At 35.7% G+C, this 23,124-nt stretch overlaps 2 protein-coding genes across 13 annotated transcripts in view; one reads left to right on the forward strand and one right to left on the reverse strand.

Annotated features, from left to right (window-relative positions):
- Positions 1-21,173, reverse strand: part of ORC4 (origin recognition complex subunit 4) — a 91,255-nt gene extending 70,082 nt beyond the window's left edge. For 4 of the 9 annotated variants that reach the window (XM_036064782.2, XM_036064780.2, XM_036064778.2 and 1 more), the window contains exon 1: positions 20,115-20,264. The gene's annotated coding sequence lies outside the window, so the exon portion shown is untranslated. Of the gene's footprint in view, positions 1-20,089; positions 20,265-20,287; positions 20,341-21,086 lie in introns of those variants that run through there. The other 5 variants (XM_036064781.2, XM_078070762.1, XM_078070761.1 and 2 more) reach the window with 4 other exon arrangements.
- MBD5 (methyl-CpG binding domain protein 5) overlaps positions 20,481-23,124 on the forward strand; it is a 437,846-nt gene continuing 435,202 nt past the window's right edge. For 2 of the 4 annotated variants that reach the window (XM_036064765.2, XM_036064768.2), the window contains exon 1: positions 20,541-21,144. The gene's annotated coding sequence lies outside the window, so the exon portion shown is untranslated. The other 2 variants (XM_078070760.1, XR_013447132.1) reach the window with 2 other exon arrangements.

Consider the following 23,124-nt stretch of genomic DNA (forward strand, 5'->3'; position numbering starts at 1 on the left):
TTTTTTGAGACTCCAAACCAGAATTTTCAGTAACTTACATTATTTCTTGTACTGCAGAAGAGCTGTTCATCATGATGACTTTAAGATAATAAAATACCCAAAGTGTCTTCATAAAAGTTATAGACTCATTTATTTTTAGCAAGATCATCAAACATAACTCCCTCATTTTCACATATGAAAACATTGAGACACAAATTTACTCAGAGATCCAGTTACAGTCAGAGTCAGATTAAGCACTCAGGTGCAATATATCTACCCTTCTCTGCAACCCACCCCCATCCAACGAAGGTTAACTGATGATCAATTGTGAACAGACAGGTTCAAATATACTGTTTCTATACTGATGTCATTCTTTATACACCTCTTACGTAAATACCATTCTCTGTTCTGAAAAAACTGCTGTTCTTTAATCACTGAGGTAAGGAAAACAACAATAAAAACCACCCTCACTGAAACAAAACTCCCAACAATAAACAAAAGCACCAGTCTAATTAACTGGGTAAAGGAGAACTCACTCACTCTTCTACATGAAAAAAGTTCAAATACATCCAGCCACTTTCTTTCCTAATTCTTAAATAAAATAAAGCTAGCTCAATATACCCACATTATTTCCTTGAAAAGGCAGCAGGTAAACAAACAAAGAATGTCCAAAACTAAATCTGTGGTGCAATCTATTTAATAAAAAAAAAAAATGGTCTTTTCTAAGTAAACACACAAGAAAGCACATGGAGGACTAGTCTTTTCTCCTTTTGGAGGCAGACCACACTGCATAACTGTGAGACAAACCATTAGGCTCCTGTTTAAGAAAGCTGACACACCAGTTTACCTTGACTTCCTTCAAAAATGTCACCGACGTTACAGAAAAAAACAATAAAAAGAACAAATCTATGCCATCAGCAAAGATAAAAAGATGAGATAACCAAAATGTTGAAAAACTTTTATAAGATACAAAGCACACTGACTACACAAAGGATATTATAACCCAGTATTTGCAAAAGACTTCTGTAACACATATGTTTTCTCAGAACTCCAGAATAACCATAAGATCTAAAGCAGGACAACAATCATAAAAGAGATGAGGAACATGAATGGTAAAGGAGTTTGCCAATCTCTAATTTTGGATACTCAGCAACAGTTCCATTTATCCCAACTGAAGGCCACAACTATAGTTCTCTACATAAAGGGACAGCTTCTTCTGAAGACACCTGGAATAGGCACTGAGGCTTGAGAAGGGGAAATGGTACCCCAGGTAACTTTCTGGCACTAATAAGAGGAGGTCTCATACTCAAAATTCAAAGTTTTCCTTACACCCTAAAAGAAAACTTGGTAATCTCTATTTTAACTAGCTTCCAAAATGGCCCTCAGTGGTTCTTACCTTCTAGTATTTATATCTTTAAGTAATCCCCTACCACGTTACAGAGCTGGCCAGTGTAAACAAGAGGATGTTGTGAAAGTAATGGAGTGTGACTTCTGAGGATAGGCCTTGATTTCACTGAGACCACCTGTTCTGAGGGAAGCCACCTGCATGTAATGAAGACAGTCAGGAAACTCTATGAAGAGGTTCATGTGGTAAGGAACCGAGGCCTCTTACCAAGAGTCAGTAGTAACTTGCCAACCACCTGAGTGAACTATTTTAGATGCAGCTTCTCCAGCTACTGTCAAGCTTTCAGATGACTGGGACCCAACTAACATCTTGACTATAACCTCATGAAAGCCGAAGAACCACAACCATCTCATCTAAGCTGCTCCTGAATTCATGACCCACAGAAACCCTGTGAGAAAATAAATGCTTGTTGTTTTAAACCCTTACTGGTTGCAATTGTTCTGGAATAGTTTTCTACATGGCAAGAGATAACCAATAAATCCTGCTTTAAAATTTATATTAAAAAAAAAACCCACTAATAGTACTGATAATCCAATTATTAATGTTGAGAACTAATCATAAATATTGTAAATTTTCTCTACCATAAAGAAAAAAAATCACAAAATCTAGAGAATGGGACCAAGGTAAAATTTAGAGGAAAATCTAGGAATATTTGTGAGATTAGTCTCTAGCCCTGGTTCCTGGCACATATTACTCCTGAAACTCTTGTAATTTCCTCAGTGTGAAGAGCACCAGATGCACTTTTTGTTCAAATATTTGATCTCTGACTCTGGTTGCTACATAGGGCTCCTGAAATCCTTGTAATTTCCTGGTTGATAGGAGTGTCTTTTGTTCTAATGAGGCAACTCTTAGTGGACTCTTGGATAGGTCCTGGGTAAGGGCTGGTTACCAGAAGAGTAAGCTATGATTAGAAGCTTGGAATTTTCAGCCCCAATCCCATTCTCTTGAGAAGGGAGAAGAACTGGAAATGGAAATGATGATAGATCATGCTTATGTGATAAAGCTTCCACAAAAATCCCAAAAGTACGAATTTCAAAGAATTTCTGGATTGGTGAATACATGGAGATTTAGGGAGAGTGGCACGCTCAGAGAAGACATGAAATTCTATACCCCTTCCAACATTCCTTGCCCTGTGCATCTCTTCCATCTGGCTGCTTCTGAGTTATATACATCCTTTTATAATAAAGTGGTAATCTAATAAGTAAAATGATTCTCTGCGTTTTGTGAGGCACTCAAAAGGAGGGGATTGTTGGAACCTCTGATCTATAGCAGGTTGGTCAGAAGAACAGGTGACAACCCCAACCTGTGAACTAGCACCTGAAGTGGTGAGGGCAGGGGAGTTTTTTAGGACTGAGCCCTTAACCTATGGAATCTGATGCAATCTCCAGGTAAACAATGTCAGAATTCAGGTGAACTGTAGGACATCCAGCTACTGTCTGAGAATTGCATGGTGGTGGTGGTGTGGGGATCAAAAGGAGGGGATTGTTGGAACCTCTGATCTATAGCAGGTTGGTCAGAAGAACAGGTGACAACCCCAACCTGTGAACTGGCACCTGAAGTGGTGAGGGCAGGGGAGTTTTGTAGGACTGAGCCCTTAACCTATGGAATCTGATGCAATCTCCAGGTAAACAATGTCAGAATTCAGGTGAACTGTAGGACATCCAGCTACTGTCTGAGAATTGCATGGTGGTGGTGGTGTGGGGAACACTCCCTCCAACACTTTTGCTGGAATTGGGTACAGAACTACTTGGTATTAAACAGACTTACAAATTTATTATTAAAGAAATTAAATATGCAATTTGCAACATGTAACTTAGAAAACTAAAAACAGAATTAAAATGAAATTGTGTATGATGAAAACTAAAAGCAGAAAAATGACAAAATAATTATTAATAAGACAAACAGTAAGAAAAGTAAAGGCAGAAAACATTAAAAAAAAAATAGTGATCACAAAAGAAATGGGAAGTGTGCTCAAAAATATACCAAAAAATAACCATAGCACCAAGGAGTTTTGAAATTTAATTTTTAACCAAACATTCAAAAAAGAAGTTGAAAGGGATTTAAACAATTCCAATATATATAAAAAATAAATACAAGCCTTTGGACTTTATTCTATGTACCTGATATAACCTTTGTTAATAAAACCAAAGGGGGGGGAAAAATCATTAGAGATATATGGCTCACACAGAATTCATAAACAGAATCATGGATTCTGGATCAAATATTTACTAGATAAAAGCCTAATAAATAAAATATAGTATCTTTTAGAAAGCTAAAAATCTGGTTCTTTAATTTATAATAGGATAGGTCTCAAAAACCCACCATAAATAGCGCTACAAATAAAACCATGAACAATATATCTGCTATTACTAGTAATAACCAATATTATTCTAGAGAAATCAAGTAACAACAACAACAACAAAAATCCCACTAGTACAATTTTATGTGGTTCCTATATATTAAAGGAGTTTAAACTCTACTTTTCTTCAACACAAAAAAAGTTAAACTGCAAGATTCCTTCAACCTGCAAAATGCTAAAATTTAGTACCCCATTTTAACCATTGAAACAATGTGTTTACCTACACTTTGTTAAACTACAAATGCTTACTGATGAAAATATACATATTTCTTAATCAGAGATGATTTTGTCAAGAATCTGTAATGAGCTTATTTCAGTGACTGATTGTGGCACCCCGTATCTGTATTAATACAGTGAACTAAAAAGTTCCATTATTTACCATCCCACTGCCTTATTAACTACCATAAATGGAAAAATTATTAAGTGATATTCTAAAGTTAATACAAAATCACTTAGATAATGATAAAAGGAACAATCCAACAGGAGGATATAATAACTTTAAATATTTATGCACCCAATACAGGAGAATCTAAGTACATAAACTAATAACAGACATGAAGAAGAAATTAACAGGACTAAGACTAGATGGACCTCACAGATATATACAGAACATTCCAATCAAAACCAGCAGAATACACATTATTTTCAAGTGCATATGGACTTTTCTCCAAAACAGATCCCATGTTAGGCTACAAGACAAGTCTCAATTCAAAGATTAAAATCATATCATGCATCTTTTCCAACCACAACAATATGAAAAAGAAATCAATCAGAAGAAAAAAATCTTGAGAATACGAATACATGGAAGCAAAATAACATGCTACTAAACAATGAATGGTTAAACCAAGAAATCAAAGAGAAAAATAATACATGGAGAGAAATGAAATTGAAAACACAACATCCATACCTTTGGGATGCAGCAAAAACTGTTCTAAGAGGGAAGTTTATGGCAATAAAGGCCTATCTCAAGAAGCAAGAAAAATCTTAAGCAATCTAACCTTACACTTAAAAGAGCTAGATGAAGAATGAACAAAGCCCAAAGTCAGTAGAAGGAAAGAAATAATAAGGATTAGAATTAAATAATGGAAATAGAGACTAAAAACACAACAGAACAGATCAATGAAGCCAGGAGGTGGTTCTTTGAAACGATCAATAATATTGACAAACCTTTAGCCAGACTCATCAAAAAGAAGGAGAGGACTCAAAATCAGAAATGAAGAAGTAATAACTGACATCACAGATATACAAAGGATTATAAAAGATTACGGAAAATTATATGCCAACAAACCTGAAAGAAATGGATAAATTCCTAGAAACATATAATCTACCAAAACTGAATGAGGAAGAAAGACAATCTAAACAGATCAATTACCAGCAATGAAATTGAATTAGTAACCAAAAAAATCCCAACAAACAAAAGTCCAAACCCAGGGACACACGCCTGGATGGCTCAGTCGGTGGAGCATCAAACTCTTGCTTTTGACTCAGGTCATGATCTCAGGGTCATGAGATGGAGTCCCGTGTCAGGCTCCCCACTCAAGGGCAGAGTTGCTTGGGATTCTCTCTCCCTCTGCCCCTCCTCCTGCTCGCATGCATGTGCTCTCTCTCTCTAAAGTAAATAAATTCTTAAAGAAAAAAAAAGTCCAAGAGACCACTTCAGAGGTGAATCATACCAAACATTTAAAGAAGAGTTAATACTATTTTTCTCAAACTATTCCAAAAAGGAGGATAACCAAATAAAGACACTACAAAAAAAAAATTACAAGTTGATCTCTCTGATGGACACAGTAACAAAAAACCACAACAAAATAATAGCAAAACAAATCCAACAATACATTAAAAAAAAAAATCATTCACTATGACCAGGTGGGATTTATTTCAGGGATGCAAAGGTGGTTCAGTATTTGCAAATCAATCAACATAATACTTCGTATTAACAAGAGAAAGGATATAAACCATATGATCATCTCAGTAGATGCAGAGAAAGCACTTAACAAAGTACATCTAGTCATGACAAAAACTCTCAACAAAATAGGTTTTAATGAAACACATCTCGACATAATAAAAGCCATATATGAAAAACCCACACCTAACATACTCAATGGGGAAAAACTGAGAGCCCTCCCTTTAAGGTCAGGAACAAGACAAGGATGTCCACTCTCACCAATCTTATTCAACATAGTGCTGGAAGTCCTAGCCACAGTAATCAGATGAGGAAAATAAATAAAAAGGTATCCAAACTGTTAAAGAAGAAGTAAAACTTTCACTATTTCAGATGAGGAAAATAAATAAAAGGTATCCAAATTGTTAAAGAAGAAGTAAAACTTTCACTATTTGCAGATGACATGATATTACATATAGAAAACCCTAAAGACTCCACCAAAATACTGGAACTGATAAATGAATCCAGTGAAGTCAGAAAATACAAAATCAACATACAAAAATCTGTTGCATTTCTATACACTAATAATGAAGCAGCAGAAAGAGAAATTAGGAAAACAATCCTATTTACAAACACCAGGATAAATAAAACACCTGGGAATAAGTTAAAGTGTGTTATGATGAAAACCGTAACATACTGATGAAAGAAATTGAAAACAACACCAATTAAAAGATATTTCATGCCCACAAACTGGAAGAACTAATATTGTTAAAGTGTGCGTACTACCCAAAGCACTCTACAGACTGAAAATCCCTATCAAAATACCAATAGCATTGTTCACAAAACTAGAATACTAAAATTTGTATGGAATCACAAAAAGATCCTGAATAGCCAAATCAATTTTGAGAAAGAAGAACAAAGCTGGAGATATTACATTCCCAGATTTCAAGGTATACTACAAAGCTGCAGTAATCCAGAACAATACTGCACAAACATAGACAAAAGATCAAGAGAACAAAATAGAAAGTCTAGAAATAAACCTATGCTTTTAGAGTGAATTAATCTATGACAAAGGAAGCAGGAATATACAATGGGGAAAAGACAGTCTCTTCAACAAATAGTGCTGGGGAAACTGGACAGCTACATGTAAAAGAATGAAACTGGATCACTTTTTTACACCAATATACAAAAATAAGATAAAAATGCATTAAAGATCTAAATGGGAGACCCAAAACCATAAATTCCTAGGAGGAAACACAGCAGTAATTTCTTTGACATTGGCCATAGAAACATTTTTTTAGACATGTCTCCTCTGGCAAGGGAAACAAAAGCAAAATTAAACTAGTGGGACTACACCAAAATAAAAAGCTCTTGCACAGCAAAGAAAACCATCAACAAAATTAAACAACAACCTACTAAATGGGAAAAGATATTTACAAATGATATATCTGATAAAGGATTAATATCCAAAATATATAAAGAACTTACACAACTCAACACCAAAAAAACACAATCCAATTAAAAAGTAGGCAGAGGACCTGAGTAGTCATTTTTCCAAAGGCATACAAATGGCCAACACACACTGAAAAGATGCTCAGTATCACTAATCATCAGGGAAATGCAAATTAAAATCACAATTCGTTCTCACTTTATACCTGTCAAAATGGCTTAAATCAAAAACACAAGAAACAACAAGTATTGGAGAAGTTATGGAGAAAAAGGAACTCTCATGCACTGCTGGTGGGAATGCAAACTGGAGCAGCCACTGTGGAAACAGTATGGAGATTCTTCAAAAAATTAAAAATACAATTATCAAATGATCCAGTAATTGCACAACTAGGTATTGACCCAAATACAAAACCACTAATACATGTATCCCTATGTTTACTGCAGCATTATTTACAATAGCTGACATATGGAAGCAATCCAACAGTCCATCCACAGACGAATGGATAGAGAAGATGTGGTGGACATATAAATGGGAATATATATATACATATATAATGGAACATCACTCAGCCATGAAGAAAAAGTGAGATCTTGTCATTTGCAACAACGTGGATAAACCTAGAAGATGTAACACTAAGTGAAATTAAGTCAATCAGAAAAAGACAAATACCATTAAGACCTCACTCATATGTGGAATTTAAGAAACAAAACAAAGAAAAAAAGAGACAAAAAGCCAAACTCTTAAGTACAAAGAACAAACTGGTGGTTGCCAGAGAGTAGTGGGTTGGGGGATAGGTAAAATAAAGGAGATTAAGACTATACTTATCTTGATGAGCAATGAGAAAGGTACAGTGCTGAATCATGTTACACACCTGAAAGTACTAACTATATGTTAATTATACTTGAAAAAAACCTTAGGAAGAGAACAAAGTAAATTTAATCTTTAAAATGTAATTCTTTCTCATTCAAACTAAATTTAAAAAGATCAAATGATACCATTTTTGGCATAGAAAATTAAAATGTTTGAGTTAAGACAATAGTCTGTATTGGTGAGGTTGTGGATAATGGAAGCAACACAGAATGACAGTACAAACACATACTATTAGAAAGGTCAATTTTATACAGACTTCAATCCTGCAATTCCACTTCCAGGAATTTACTCAAAAGAAATAGTTACAGACATACACAAATATCTAGCTATAAAAATGTTTAATGTATCTTTGATTATAAAAAGGAAAATTAAATATCCAGTGGTAGGAGGCTAACTATGTTACGATACACACACAATGAAAGAGAATTACTCTTCAGCTATAATCTTGACTAATTTGATTTTAAAATAACAACAACAACAACAACAAAAACAGGACTTTTGTTCAAAAAGGATCAAGGCTTTCTGTCCAGCATTTCAGGAGCTTGGAGGTTGAAACTCCTCCTGTCCTCACAGCAAGAAAAAACCTGAATGAACTGAAAAAACAACTCTTCTTAGATCTGTAAGAATAAGGTCATAGGGCAAACTGTTTCTTCCAATATTAGACATACAAAGGCACACAGAGAGAATCACAGCCTATTGGAGCAGAAGCCCAGGAACAGATACTGCACTGGAGGCAGTTTCAAAGCACGAAAACTTAAAATGCAACAGACAAATTGCTGGAGGCTCAATGTTGATTAAGAGTGAGTTAAAAACTCCAGGAGGGCCCAGTCTCAGGGAAGACTCCACATTTTTCTGAGTTTTACCTCCAGGAACCCTACTAGGTTTGCAACAAGGATAAAAAAAAAAATTCCCTCCTGTTTCAACAGGGATAAGGGAAAAACAGTCATACTGAAATATATCTAGAGCATTCTGTTCTCCTTAACAAGGCTTGCCCACAAAGCAAGCTATTTTACCAGAGCCAAACTGACCTGGGGAAGGGAAATACCCAACTGCAGCCCCTTCTTGCCTTCCTGACTCACCTAAAAGGGGTAATGTGTATTTATGGTGAGGGGGGAGCTGAGAAGTACTGTAAAGGTCATAGTCCAGGGGCACAGACTCTCTAACACATAAAACAAAACTGAGACATAATTATCGGAATTTATAATGCTTCCCTTCCCCCAACATCTTACTACCACATTAATAGGGCTCCTGTATTAAAGCAGCAGTTTACAAGTGAAAGAACAATTCTCAGATCCTGTTTATGAAATCTCTAGGGAATTCCAAAGAAAACGATAGAGACAAAAACAAAAACACAAGAGGAAATTTTAGCTTCTGACACCTACGGGTACAGAAAACAATAAACACAGCCTACCTTTAAGCTGAATAAACACAAAAATCTCACATTTACCTCAGTTTTTTATATACAGTACATCATTTCTGGCTTTCAACATAATGTTACAAGACATACTAAAAGAAAAAAAAAACAAACATGGTTTGAAGAGACAGAATGAGACTCAGATGTGACAAAGATTTTGGAATTAACAGACTGGGAGTATAAAACAACTATGACTAATCTGTTAAGGACTTTAATGGAAGAAGCAGGTAACCTGCAATTACAGATGGACATTTTAAGCAAAGTAGAATTTCTAAGAATGAATCAAAAGGAAATACCAAAAATAAAAAACACTAAAAGAGAAATAAAGATGTTTTGATATGCTTAACAGTATAGAAATGACTAAGGAAAAAAATGTCATAAGGAATAGGAGTAAGAAATTACAAATACCCTGTTACATGGTACTTGTACTAACCATTAAATGGTGTAGTGTTTTTTGAAAATGGGTTTGGATTGCTCATACATGTACACTGCAAACTCTACAACAACCACTGAGAGAAATAAAAAAGTATAATTTTTAGCCTGAGAAAGAGAGAGAGAGAAAAGCCCTGAATAATGTAAAATGCTCAAAACAAGAGAAGGCAGAAAAAGAGTGGAGGACAAAAAAAGAAAGAATAAGGGCAACAAAGGGAAAACAGCAATAAATCTGGTAGCTATTAATCCAACCATGTCAGTAAGGACTTTAAATATCACTGGTCAAAGTAAATACAACAAAAAAGAGACTGTCAGAGTGGGCAAAAAAAAAAAAAAACAAGACCCAATTATATGTAGTCTCCAAGAAACCTACTTTAAATATAACAAAACAGATGAAAATACAGAGACAGATAAAGATATACACTAATCAAAAGAAAGCTGAAGAAGCTACACTAATTTTGGATAGAACAAATTTCAAAGCAGGCAGACATATCAAAAATAAAGGGTAAAGGATAAAGGAGTTAATTCTCCCACAAGATATAACAATACTTAATGTGTGCATGCCTAACAGAGGGTTAAAACACACGAAATAAAAAAGTGATAGAAATGCAAGAAGAAATTGATGAATTACTCTTATACTTGGAGACATCAATATCCCTCTATTGGTAATCGATAGAAAATCAGGAAAGACACACCTGAATTGGACAGGACCATCAGTCTAATGGATCTAATTGATATTTATAGAATATTGCATTCAACAAGAACAGAATATACATTCCTCTCAAGCTCACATGGCACATTCACCAATGAAGACCACATTCTGAACCATAAAATACACCTCACATTTGAAAGAATAGAAATCATATAAAGTATGCTCTATTATGATGAAATTAAACTAGAAACAAATAATAGAAAGATACCAAAAAATCCCATAACACAGAGACTAAACAACACACTTCTAAATAACACAAGGGCCAAAGAAGAAAAATCAAGAAAAATAAAAACTAGGAAGGAAATGAAAATGCATACAGAACTCAACCAAATATAAGAGATGCAGCAAAAGCAGTCCTTAGAGGACATCTTATAGCACTGAACACATGTTATTAGAATAGAAAAAACACCTAAAAAAATCAGTAATCTAAGTTTCTACCTTAGGAAACTAGAAAAAGAAAAGCAAATTCAATTCAAACTATGCAAAAGAAATAATACAAATTAGAGTAGAAATCAATCAGGAAAATCAACAATGTACCTGGCCCAGTTTAAATTTAAAATTTATTAACATCTTGCCAGGCTAAGAACAAAAGATTTTAAAAAGACACAAATTACTAATATCAGAAATGAAAGCAACACCATCAGTACTGACCCTATAAACATGAAGATGATGATAAGAGAAAATTATGAACTATGCCCACAAATTTGATACCACAATTAAATGGACCTATTCTTTGAAAGATGCAATCTAACAAAATATATACAAGAAAAAAAACAGATAATCTGAATACATTTATAAGTATTAAAGAAAGTGAATCAGTAAATAACCTTCCAAAACAGAAATCATCAGGCCCAGACAGGTCCACTGGTAAACTCTACCAAACATTTAAGGAAGACATGATATCGATTCTTTACAAATGATACCAAGTCTCTTTCAGGAAATAAGGATGAAGGAATACATTCTAATTCATTGCATGAGCTAAGCATTACCCTAATAAGAAAACCAGACAATGACATTACAAGAAAGGAAAACTATATACCAATATCTTTCATAAATACAGATGCAAGAATTCTCAACAAAAAATTAACAAATTCAATCACACAATATACAAAAATAATTATACACAAAAAAATAAGTGGGATTCATTCCAGGTATGCAAGGCTCATTGACCATTCCTAAAGCAAGTGATATAATCTGTAACAGCAACAAGATAAAAGAAGAATAATATTTTATCAAGAGATGCAGAAAAAACACTTCACAAAATCCAACACCCATTCAAAACTATACTAGGAATTGGGGCACCTGGATGGCTCAGTCAGGGAAGCATCCAACTCTTGATTTCAGCTCAGGTCATGATCTAAGGGTTATGAGACTGAGCCCAGCATCTGGCTTTACGCTGGAAGTGAAGCCTGCTGAAGATTCTCTCTCTCTTTCTTCCTCTGCCCCTCCCTCTGCTCGTGCACACATGGCGTGCACGCTTGTGCACGGTATCTGTCTCTCTCTCTCAAAAACAAAAAAACAAAAACAAAAACAAAAAAACACTAGGAATAGAAGGGAATTTCTTCAATGGAAAAAACATCTAAAAAAAAAATCTACAGCTAACACCACTTTTTTTTTTTTTTTCAGCTAACACCACTTTTAATAGTGAAAAACTACTTTCCCACTCAGATCAAGAACAAGGATCACCACTGGTATTCAAAATGTTACTTGAACCCTTAGCTAATGCAGTAAAACAAGAAAAGGAAATAAAAGGTATATAGATAGGGAGAAAGAAACAAAACTGTTTGCAGATGACAAGATCATGTATGTAGAAAATCCCAAAGAATACATACACACAAACTATTGAAGCAAAGTTGCAAGATACAAAGTTAATATACCAAAGTCAACTGCTTTCCTACACACCAATAATGAACTGGAATTTGAAATTAAAAACACAGTACCATTTATATTAGTACCAAAAAAGAAAACCCCACAAAAAACTTACATATAAATCTAACAACATACAAGATCTACATAAGGAAAACTATAAAACTCTGATAAAAGAAAATCAAAGAGGATCTAAATAAATGCACAAATATTCCATGTACATGCATAAGAAGACTCAGTATTGTTATGTCAGTTCTTCCAATCTTGATCTATAAACTCAATGAAATCCAAATCAAAATCCTAAAGTTATTCTGTGGATATGATAAACTGATTTAAGGTTTACATGGAAAGGAAAAAGACACTCAACAGCCAACACAATATTGAACCAGAACAAAATTTGAGGTTGGAAACTATCCCACTACAAGACTTACTATAAAGCTGGGCTAATATATACAACTGACCTTTGAACAAAAAGAGTTTGAACTGTGTGGGTCCATTTATACACACTTTTTTTATATATATAAATACAGTACAGTACTGTAAATGTATTTTTTCTTCCTTATGATTTTCTTAATAACACTTTCTTTTCTCTTGATTACTTTAAGAATACAGCATATATTACAAAATATGTGTTAGCAACTGCTTATGTTATAGGTAAGGTTTCCAGTCAACAGCAGGCTATTAGTAGTTAAGTCTGAGGGGGGGTGGATTAAAGGTTATACACTCATTTTGAACTGTACAGGGGGTTGCAACCTGGCTTGTTCAAGGGTCAACTGCATAGTGTGGCAATGGTGAAAGAATAGAAAAATAAATAAATGGAACATAATAGAAAGCCAGATATAGACTCACATAAATATCTTTGACAAAGAAGAAATGATAATTCAACAAATAAAGTCCAATGGTAGTGGAAGAAGTGAACACATGCGGGCAAAAAACTGAGTTGACAAAGAACTTAAAACTTTCACAAAAATTAACACTAAATGGATAATAGACCTATACATTAAGTGTAAAGCTGTATAACTTCTAAAAAGGAATATAGAAAAAAAATCTATGTTACTTTGGGTTTGGCAATGATTTTTTTATTCTTTTTTTAAGTAGGCTCCAGGCTGGGCTCCAATGCGGGGCTTGAACTCATGACCTTGAGATCAAGACCTGAGGTGAAATTGAATCAGAAGCTTAACTGACTGAGCCACCCAGGTGTCCCTGGCAATGAATTTTTAGATACAACATCAAAAGCACAATCCAGGAAAGAAAACATTGATAAACTGAATTTTATTTAAATTAAAAACTTTTGCCCTGCATAAGATACTGTTAAGAGAAGACAAGCCACAGACAGAAAAAAATATTTGCAAAACACATACATAATAGACTGCTATCCAAAACATACAAAGAACTATGAATTTTCCTTAATGATAATGTATCAATACTGGTTTATCAACTGCAACAAATATACCACTCCACGCAAATGTTAACAATAAGGTAAACTAGGTTAATAGTAGAGGAGCTAAGCCAGTAGGAATATATGGGAATTTGTTGTATTATCACATCAATTTTTCTGTAAAACCTAAAACTGCTCTAAAAAATGAGTCCATTAACTTAAAAATCCAAAAAGGAAAAAAAAAAAAGGATGAAGCAAAGTGCGAAGTCACAATCTTCTCTTTTCTCTGCCGTCAACTATGGTGATCCCAAAACACATGGGAAATTATAGACCCAAAAACTCTTTACTCTTTTTAATGACAATTTGTGAAAAATCCAGGTGGGAACACAAACTTATGGAAGATTTGTGAAAATGAAATGTTAAGTACAAAAGGCAGTCACTTTCAAGTCAGTAAAACAAGCAACCTACAAAGTGAAGTAAAAATCTCTGTAAAATACAATTTATGGGCAAAATCTGCTTTGGGAGAATATGACCCTGTGAGAATGTTTGCAAAACAATAATGGTAATTCAAAGAAAATATTAACTACTTTAAAAATATTTTAAAACTAATTCATCTGTTTTTGTTCTTAAAGAAATCAGAAGAATAGAATATTTACATATGAAAGTAAGAATATTTATGTATGAAAATAAGCAAAATTTTTGTATTTTATTCATTCTTGTCAACACTGATCATGGCAGTATTCAGGAACATAACTAATATATAATTTGACTATATAAAGTTATCAGTGCTGTGACACTAAACATTGTATTTTAGCTTCTAAACATATGTCACATACAAAATTTGTTTCAATATAAATTTTTAATACATGATGCCCACAATCAGAATGGTGCTATATATATCACATTAGACAAGATTCAAACAATAGAGGTCTAATGGCTATTAGTTCCAACACAGCTTTTAGAGGAAATATTTTTGGTTTTTACTCATTGTAAAGTAACTAAGACATACACAAACCTAGAAGTGATTATTTTAAGAAAACAATATAAGTTGACATTTCTAGGTCATCTATATAAAAAATGTATATTCTTATAATGGTGTCAAGATGAAAGCATATGGGAGAAAAGTGAAAATGTACATGTGCACCAAAAGAAAAGCTAACACACTTAGACCTTTAATATTGTCAAATCTGATCTCAATCTTTTGGTCAAAACTTCATAGGAATTTTATTGCCATGTTAATCAAAGAAGCAGTAAAATATCTTAGATTTTATTGTGTTTTTACTGAAGATGAGAAGGGCCATTGAGAAAAGAATGTGATACTAAGGGGAAAAAAAGAGGAAAAACTAGCAACCCCAACAGATGCTTCTTTGAGGATAAGCACCTAGGAAAGAATTTGGAGTGAAGAGGGGGAATAAGACTGAAATAGAAGAAGGGGAAAAACTGTCAATTCCAGGTTTCATCTACCTCCTAATTTATAATGTTCAACTTATATCTCATTTTCCAATTTAAGCATTTTGTAAAATGTAGTCTCATCGGCCAATCCTGTTCAGATAGGATAAACACGTAACAACAAGGTCACTTAATAACCAGTATTTTAATTTGGGCTAAAATTCATCTTCAAAAAACTGAAGTGCTAAAATAGTTAAAATTAAATGGAGGCCTCTATCCCACTCCATCAGAAGACAAGGTTCTACAGAGTAACACAGAAGAACTCTACATTGGGGAATACCATGCACAGCAGAAAATGAGGGTATCATAAAAAAAAAAAATCAGGGGTGCCTGGGTGGCTCAGCTGGTTAAGTGGCTGATTCTGGATTTCAGCTCAGGTCATGATCTCAGGGTTGTTAGATCGAGCCCTGCCTAGGGCTCCCCACAAGCAGGGAGTATGCTTGAATTTCTCTCTCCCTCTGCCCCTCCCCCCATTTGCATGCACATGCACTCTCTCTCTAAAATAAATATATAAAAATCTTCAAAAAAATAAATTCTAATTAACTTGGATTATTATGCTATAGAGCCTTATGTGATTTAAAATTTTTTAAACTAATGTACGACTTAAGTTAAAACACACAAGTTTGGTTGGAAGCAGAAAGATCTTGAAATCAATTTTCAAAAATTTTTTAAAAAGAAAAAAAGAGGATAAGGGTTCTATTTATGGTAATGGCGGATCAGATCAATCCCACTGAAACCAACAGAAAATTCTTCACAATAGAAATCAAATAAATAAAGCAGTATGAAATTACAAACCAAAATCTAGAAAGTAAACCAGAAAAATAAACCCCATACTCAGTTACTTCTTCCTGAGGCCTTTTACCTATCCAGAAGAAAAAGCTGAGAAAATAGAAGAAAGGCTGAGCTGCTGGTAGATTTCTTGGACTATGAGGGAAAAAATCAAAGCACAGGATCCCCCCAAAGTGGGATGCAAATAAATCATCACCCAAATTAAGTTGAGATCCTAAGGGCAACATCATCAGGTCAGGGAGAACTGGATGTAAAATAGAACTCATACAACTCATGACTTGTAGCCCTGCTTAATGTCATGTGTATGTGTATGTGTGTGTGTGTGTGTGTGTGTGTATAAGTATAAATATATATGTTTTATAGATTTATATATATATAAAACAAGTAATCTGAAGTCTTGAACATGAACTAAGTGACTTGGGACTGGTAGCATGGTTAATCATCTTTCCTAGGAAACAATGGCTTCTTGAAAAATATACCATTATCCTAAGACTTAAATAATCCTATAATTTTTCAAATCCAATAACTAGCACGTAGGCACACAAGAAAAAAATCATGAACCAGCAGAAACAGACCCTTAAAAAATTAAGAGACTGAAATGATCAGTCACAAACAAATTATGAATAATAAAAATAAAAGCCATAACTGTAATTTTTTACCAAGTAGCTACAAACAGTAAGAATTTGGGTGATTTACTTCTTAAAAACACACTGATCCAGAGATTCAAGCATCTCAATTTACCCAAAACAGGAAAAAGAATTCTATACAAAACATCATAAAGAAGTAGCAGAAAACTTAAGACAAAGAAAACATTTTTTTAGAGATTGCTTTCAAAGCAGCAAGTATTAGATTGACAGCTGACTTCTCAAAATCACTAACGGAAGCCAAAAAAATCTAAAAGCAAAAAACCCACAGTGGAACATTATCTTTAAGATTCCGAAAAACAATCACAATCTACAATTTAAAAGACCCAAAACATTCTTCAAGATTGAAGATGAAACAAGACACTGTAAGGTAAGCAAAAAATTAAGAAACTGATCGTCAGTACATCTGTATTAAAGATATTCTAAACAGTATATTAAAAGATCTTTAAAAAAATTCTATAAAAAGATCTTTAAAGAAAATTCAGAGATGCAAAAATTAATGAACACTGCAAATGGTAAAAATATAGGAATATGTAACTGAACATTGATGGTAAGAACAGTACTGTTCAGGTGAAATACAATACCACTCATATATATATATAATTTAAAATTTTCTAGTACCCACATTAAAAAAAAGGTAAAATTAATTTATTATAATTTCAACATGCAATCATAATAAAAAGCTGAATTATTTCACATTGGTTTCATACTAAGTCTTAGAAATCTGGTATTTGACATTTACAGAACATGACAATTCAGATGCTAAATCGTCATCAGAAATACTTGATCTTTATTTTTAGTTTCAAGCTGAAAAGTACATTTACATACCCAAGTTGTTCCAGACATACTTAAGGGTTTTTCAACAACTGAATCAAGTATCAATTTTCAAATTTAAATTAACACTACATAAAACTAAAAATTCAGTTCCTCAGCAACACTAAGCACATTTCAAGTGGTCCATGGCCAGCCACAAGCGGGCTAACAGTAGTGGGTAGCACAAGTACAGAACCTCTTCCTTTGAGTTAAAATTACAAATAGATTTAAAATAATACTAATAGCATATAAGCCAGTAAGGAATGAAATGAAGATAAAATCATTGAGGATGCAAGAAATGCTCCAAGCACAGAGAAAATATTTGCCACACTGGTCTAATCTTTAAGTAAAACACAGACAACCCAATAGAAACATTGTGAATAGGAAAAGACATTTCAAACAAGAAATTGAAATAGCCAATAAATTTTTTACAAAATGCTCCAAGTCATTAATAACCAGAGCACTGTAAATTAAAACATTAACATAAAGCCACATTCATCACGTTGGCAAAAATGAAAACCATCATTGTTTTTGGTGAGACATTAGAAAAAAGTTATGTATCATACGCTGCTGGTAGGAGTATAAATTGATATACCTATTTTGGAAAAGTTTGGCATAATCTACACTCTCCAAAAATGCATGCTATGTGCATAAAATACATGCATAAGAACATTCATAGTAGCATTGCTTTTAACTGCTAAAAACTGGGCACAATCCAAATGTCCATTAATCTTAGAGTAAATTAAATTAATTGTGGTTTATTCATAAAAGAACTTACTACACCATTTACTATTGACATTACTATACAAAAATGAAAAAACATGTACTACAGCTAAATCTACTAACAGGGTTAAAAAAAATATAGTGACCACAGAGGAAACTAACACATAATGTGTAATTCTTTTCTAATTTTTTTTTAAAGATTTTATTTATTTGACAGAGAGACAGCAAGAGAGGGAACACAAGCAGGGGGAGTGGGAGAGGGAGAAGCAGGCTTCCTGAGGAGTAGAGAGCCCGATGCGGGGCTCCATCCCAGGACCCTGGGATCATGACCTAAGCCAAAGGCAGACGCTTAACAACTGAGCCACCCAAGCGCCCCTGTAATTCTTTTCGTATAGGTAAAACACAGGCAAAATTCATCTACATCGTGTAGGCATGCCAACATTGGTGGTTAAGAAAATACTTGAAATAAAAATAGGAAATAATTACCTAAAAATTCAGTTAGTGTTAACCTCTGGAAGTGGTGAGCAGGAGAATATTCAGGAATGGATGGGGGGAGGAGTAGGTCTCCAGTGCCAAGAGTGTTTTAGTTCTTGACTTTGGTAGCGATCACCAGAGGGTTCACTTAGTAATTATTCATTATACTGCATACCTATGATTTGTGCATTTTTTACATATTTAGTATCTTAACATAAAAAAATTTGTTACCGAAGGCACTTAAATTGCTTTGCTATAACTTTTTTTCTTTTATAAAGTGGTAAATGTTTAGCTGCAATACGAACAAAATTTTAAGGTACAGGAGTCTAGTTTTTATTCCGTTTGACAAAAGACTATTACACACAGAGAAAGAAGCACTAGGCAATGATGTATAAATAGGGTCCATTGCCAAAACATAAGAAGTAAAATGTAGAAAAGTAGCAACTCTGATAGTGTATCCTAAAGAACTCATTACAGAATTAAATAATACCAATACAACAAACATGAGGAATTTTAGATTATTGGTCTTAAAAGAAATCATAAAGGGTGATAATCTTTCAAAGTACTTTTACCAAAGAAGGTAGCTGAAAGATCGCAATGGTTCTAGTTAAGATTGTATGAAATGAATATGAAAAAGAAATGGTGATATTTTACTAAAAAAGCCTTACTAATGTAAATTCATGAATTCTTCAATAGTTTGAATTATTATCTTACGAGGGAAACATTTCCAGCAAACATAGTTGGTATTTAATTGAGAAACCAAAGGCTCTAAATCCGAGACTAGTAACCAAAGAAACTTAAAACAAAATATCCATTTAAAAATCTCTAATCTACACTGCAGAAAAGGAAAATTTTATGTCCCTTCTCTATAAACCGTACAACATCAAGGACTACACAATCCCATATCCCTTTCTGAGAACAAGCCTAGGCGTTGTGTTGCATCAACAACGCCAAGATATGGGAGGCAAATTCCATTCAAGACTTCTCAGCTTGCTCCCTCCTCCCCAAAACCACTCCAGAATTCCAGGGAGCATAGCAAAGTAAGGAATGATGGTCATAATACCCAATGCAAGTAATGCATCCAATGCCAGAAGTTGTCAAAATTCACACATGGAGCTTTTCTCTCCCCCTGCTCTGAGCTGAACAGTCAACAGAGTCATCTCTGATCCCATTTCTCTTTAGAAGCAGGATCATCAAATTCCTCACCACCACCGGGTGCAGTCAACACCCCACCAGAGATCTACTCTCTTGAGGAATCCCTGCAGACTTCAGGGATTTGTTGGCAGCCTCACAGGAAGACCACGAGACATAAGGGGCCTGCCTGGCCTAGACAAGCCTGCCCTCTTCCCGCATTCCCAGTCTCCGCAACCTTCCGTCCTCATTCTTTTCGATTCGCCTTTCGCCCTGGCGACCTTGGCCTTCGTTTTGAGGCCAGCCTACCCCATGTTACCTCTCACAGAAAAGTCTGCCCTTACCAGGGCAGAACAGGAATTTGGCGACCACAGGAATCGCTTCACAGGCGCCGCTCGCCGCGTAGTCTGCTCAGCTTCACCTGCTACTGCCAACGGTACACCACTACTCCCGACATTCCCCGCGCACGCACCGCGTCTCCCACCCCGCCCCACTCCCGCCCCAACACGTGACCTACTTGCGTCTCCGTCCCCGCCCACTTCCGTTCATCCACTTTCCCTTAGGAAAGAGGCGGGGGCAGGGGGTGTTAAAGAGTAGCGACTTCCTCCTACTCCCCGCCCCCGCCCCTCTACCCCCTGCTACAATGTCTTCCGGGTCGCAAGTGCCTCGGAGCCTTCTGGGAAACCGTATCATTTCCTCCCCTCCCCCTCCTCCTGCCTTCAACCAACCAGCCTCCCGTCAGGGAGGGGCATGCGCAGTGAGTGCCTCCCGTCTCTTCTACCCGAACCCCCCCTCCCCCCCCCAGCAGAGAGACCCCAGCAGCAGCAGCAGCTGATGATGAAGAGAGAGGCAGTGGCAGAGGGGGGGCACCTTTTATTTCTATTTTTAAAGGGACAGGACACTAATTTTACCCCACTTCAACCTTGAATTGAGGGGGGTGGGGGGAAGGCGGCTGAGTTCCTTCCCCCACCCTCCAGCCCTGAGACCTGAGAGGGGGATTGAGCCTGAGAGAGAAGAAGAAGGAGTTTCTTCTTCTTCGAAAACCCCCATCCACGACTCCTACCCCCTCACCCCTCCACTAGCCTCCCTCCCGAGCCCCCTCCACCCTCCTCCTCTTTGGCCGTGAGAGGAGGAGAGAAAGAGACCAAAAGCCTCTTAGCAACACAGACCCTTCTCTGCTGCTGCTGCTGCCGCTGCTACTGCTGCTGCTGCTGCTTGGCCCTGGCTGGAGACATCTCACTACACCCAGGAGCAGCCACTTCCCCAGCTCTCCTCCTCCTTCGCCTCCTCCTCCTCCACTCCCCCCCCTTTATTACCCTTTGTGTCATCCTCCACAGCTCCAGGGAAGGCACTCAAAAGTGGGGGGCAGGAAAGGTAAGTGTGTCTGTGGGGGCTTCATTGCCTTCCTCTGGCTCTGACTTTAACTCCGGGGCAGCAGTAGCACCAAACCACATACGCAGTGGAGCTCCGGGGTGAGGAGGGGGTGGTGCTGGGGTGGGGGGGGGAGTGAAGGAGGGGTTGGAGTGGGGAGGGGTGTGTGAGGTGGGTGCCCATCCTGTCAGAGGAGGAAGGGCACTTTTATTTTTATTTGCTGTTGTCAAAAGTGGTTTCTCTTCTCCAGCTAACATCTGATTGTGTCTTGCTCCAGTGGGGGAGAATACAAAAACAACCCCCTCCTTCCTCCAATGAGGCGCCAGGGAAAGAGACAGAAAGAGGCACACTTTCTAGATGTCACTTGAAAAAATTCGTTTGGAGAGCTTTTTTCCTTTTTCCCCAGGAAAAGCTCCACTGCATTTGTTTCTGAGTGGGAAAATGTCGGGATCTGGATTGTATTGGAACTGCTTATCCATTTGTAGACCTGAGTGTTTTCCCCTTTTTGGTTCTGTATGTGATTTGGAAATTGACTTCAGTGTTGGAACAGACTTGATTGGTTTTTGCTTTCTGGGTTTAATTTTCCTTTTTTGTTGTTGTTGTTGTGTCTGACTTGCATGGGAGATTTCAAATTTTTAGTTGATAGAGGCCTTTGGTTAGGTTTTGACTTGTATTACTGCTTGTTTTGTTAAATGTTTGTTTCATATATCAGCATGTAAAGTTCAAAGCTTAAAATGCTCAAAGTTTAAATACCACCGGTATTATCTCTTCCTACATACGTTCTTGATATTTATTTTCCATAAGACGAGAATATTAGCTATTTTCTAATTAATCTGGGTATTTTTCTAACCTTTGTAACTTGTCTGAACAAGTAATCCCCATTGAAAACTTTATGTTGTTCTGGCTTCATGGAAGGCCAAACCTCTCCATCAATAGTTTGCTGGATTGGTACCACTTTCAGTTTTAACTGAATTATTTATTTAGTGTTGTAAATTGAGATGAGTTTTTCATCTCTTGGGGTACTGAACCAAATTGCTCACTGTACGTAAAAGGAGACAGATTTCTAAAATATATTTTCATGAGTCAAATCATGAAGTCGTAGTTAGTACATTCATTGTAGTTAGACATAAATTGAAAGATAAATCCAGGTTTAGGTTTATAGAATAACAGTCTTCATAAAAATCACTATGGCTTTCAAATTCAGTGCTGTATTTTATTTCACAAATGCTAGAAAGTATGTTTCCAATGTAGGCCTTTTACTAGGGCTTACATTGGAAAGTGGCATTTTGTTTCATACATACATTTCTTTATCCTTTCCTTGAAGATGGATGCACACATTCATATATACACTCTCTCACACACACCACACTCTCTCTCTCTCTCTCTCTCACACACACACACACCCTTTTTTGTAACTGCATTGGTATCTCTGATCCCATAATTTATGTCAGCAAAAAATATTCTTCTGTAAAGCAGCAATTTTATGATCAGACTGGTAGTATGAAAACAGCAATTTGATCAAATAGAAAGGATTGAAGAAACATAAATCTAGATGGATAATTGACATAAATATTAAAACATGGTAATACTTTTAATTTTTTATTTTCTTGATGGTAAAGCCAAAACATAATATGCTTCTATTTTAGTGGCAGAAACGCACTGCAAATGTAGAAACTTGTTCTGTAAAATTTTCGTTAATGTGTGCAAAAGTAGACATTTAGACACGGGGAAAAAGCTGTGTAGCAGTAAACAATATGATCTTGTTTCCCTCCTTTCTGTCATCAGTTTGAACAGTTCCTTACCTTTCTCTGAGGTGTAATTGGTGCACTTCAGCAGAAATCTGTGTCAAGTTCAAGTTTTTCTCCCAACATCAATACTACTATTTCAGGTCTACCTAGGATTTCTCGTCCTCACCCTAATTCCTCAGCAACATTAACATAAGAGGGAGAAAGTAGAACTTAGTGAAGAAATCAATTTTAAGGA

Source organism: Halichoerus grypus, chromosome 4 (assembly GCF_964656455.1).
Source record: "Halichoerus grypus chromosome 4, mHalGry1.hap1.1, whole genome shotgun sequence".
Classification (NCBI taxonomy): Eukaryota; Metazoa; Chordata; class Mammalia; order Carnivora; family Phocidae; genus Halichoerus; species Halichoerus grypus.